Raw genomic sequence first — 2,166 nt, 5'->3', positions numbered from 1 at the left:
CTCCTTCTCCTTTTTCTCTATCCACATACGCCTCTCCTCACTCTTCGATGATACCCTGCTGATTTGATCGGTTAGGTTAGAGTTTGTGACACGAATTTGAGTTAAACTACCACTTATACTAGAAAATTTAAATTTTAATCCATTTAGTTCTTTTTCATAGTTAGCGATGGGGATTTGTAAAGAAACAAGAATAGATTGTACCTTCTTGATCAAGTCATCGCATTCATTGATCTGCACACTAACAAGTTTCACTACAAAACACCTGTCTTCTCGCTCTTTCGCTTCGTCTAGACCCCAATCAGTGGCATAGCCTCTCATTTGTGATACCTCAGAGGTCACCATCAGACACTTTCCTGCAACGTTCTCTTCTTTCACCAATAAAGCCCTGCCATGAGTGGGCTTCCTCACTTCTTCATCTTCAGAATCAGTCGACCAAACTTCAACACCGCCGAATTCATCATCAACAGTATTTCCCTACACAATTAGAGCATTCATAGTGTTATTAGATCCAGCTTTCTTCTTCTTCATTTCCTCCAACCGCCGAATAAGGTTCGCTTCCTCGACATCATCGTCATTCTTTTCTGACTTCTTTCTCAACACACAATCTTTGGCAAAGTGATTTTTGCCTCCACAATAGGGACAATTAAAACCTGAGTCACCACCAATTTTTTCTTCCTTCTTTGGTTCTTCAGTCTGAGAAACACTCTTCGGTTCCTCCTTTACCTTCTCAGCACTGTAGCTTTCTGTAGAAGAATTGTATTCGATAAGTCGAATATGAACAAGATCAGTCAATGTAAGGAGCTCAGAAAGTAAATAAGACTTTGAAGTTTTTATTACTCTCAAATAAGCTTAATTACAAAAATAGACAAAGAAATTGGAAAACTTTTATATCTAAATCTAATCTCAGTCCCTATATATAGGGAAATAGAGAGTACAAAAAATACTAAGTCTAAAACTATTAAGCTTCGTATGAAAGTGACTTAGCAAGTATGTTACATACGAAATTGACTAAACACTATTCGGCTCTTTACAAGACTTCGACCCTTACAATCTCCCCCTTTGTAAACGAGTCGAACTACTCAATTCATGAGAATCTGAGCAGCAAAGTGCGTCATCCTTCGTATCTCCGAGTACCAGGTTAAAACCTTCTTTAACTCCTTCTTATCACCACCGTTGTTTTTCATGCAGTTGTTCATACGAATTATAAAGTTGGTATATTGTGACGTTGTATATCTTTCGATCTCAGCAACTTGAAAGAGAAACCTCTTAGCCTTCCCCTTCATGTCCTTCCTAGCAAAAACTAAACCAAATGGTTTCAAACATATCTCTCCATCAGCATAGTTCTTCAAATCATCTTGTGGCTTCGAAGGTTCCATAGCTATAGTTACTTTCCTATCCATACTCGAAGCCAACTCTTCGTCCGTCAGGGCCAGAAAATCATAATAATTGTCAATAAAGATTTTAATGTGAGCAAGATCTAGTCTGAACACTTCTTTGTCTGTATCCTTGAGTTGAGATGCTTCTATTTCTTTTAAAAGCAATGCAACTTGAATAAGATCATTCAAGTTCATTAAAGGGAAGTTTGCAATGCTGAAGTCGAATGATTTGTTGTTTGCATGAACAACATGATACCTGAAATTTTGTATCATGTCTTTGAACATGACATCCTTCTTAATTGCAATAACTTTCTTGATCTTGACCAGGGGCAACACTTCATCTTGATCTTTTCCAAGTACAGCATGAAAACGAATTTTCATGTGTGTATAATCATCTGGGTTCTTGAATTTCTCACTAACTTTGTATTGTGCAGTGATAAACATCATTTCGTTGATCGGAAATTCCAACTGACTGAAATTAGTTTTAGCAATCGAATAGCTCTCTCTCGGTTTCTTCTCGAAAGCATACATGTGATTAAATGCAACTCTCTACTCGATTGGTTCATACGAATATAGCTTCTTGGGATCACCTTTGTCCATACCAGGTGGATCATTCTCCCTCAGCCTCAAAATACTTTGAATATGCCTTTGAATTTCTATCTCAGCTTCGACTTTTGCTTTCTTTTCTTCTTTAGACTTTTCGATTAAAATACCTTTCCCTTTATCTTTCAACTCAGGATTCCATTTTGAGGAACTTGAACTACCCCCTTCTGTAGCCGAACCAATCATA

The sequence above is a fragment of the Lactuca serriola genome, chromosome 2 (genome assembly GCF_051521515.1).
Source record: "Lactuca serriola cultivar US96UC23 chromosome 2, Lser_US96UC23_V15, whole genome shotgun sequence".
Lineage (NCBI taxonomy): Eukaryota > Viridiplantae > Streptophyta > Magnoliopsida > Asterales > Asteraceae > Lactuca > Lactuca serriola.
Note: the sequence above shows the minus strand (reverse complement) of the source record.